Raw genomic sequence first — 234 nt, 5'->3', positions numbered from 1 at the left:
ATTTGGTCCTGATTGGAGAACTGAGTTTATCGACTACCTCTCGAAGGGAGAACTTCCAAACGACAAATGGGAAGCTCGCTGACTAAAAACACGCAGCGCCCATTACGTCGTTCTTGACGATGAACTACACCGCTGGACCGCGAGTAAAGTACCCCTAAAATGCATTTATGGCGACGAGACAGCAAGGGTTATGGCAGAGACGCACGAAGGCGCTGGCGGAAATCATTCAGGCGG

This window comes from Brassica oleracea, chromosome C2, assembly GCF_000695525.1.
Source record: "Brassica oleracea var. oleracea cultivar TO1000 chromosome C2, BOL, whole genome shotgun sequence".
Lineage (NCBI taxonomy): Eukaryota > Viridiplantae > Streptophyta > Magnoliopsida > Brassicales > Brassicaceae > Brassica > Brassica oleracea.
Note: the sequence above shows the minus strand (reverse complement) of the source record.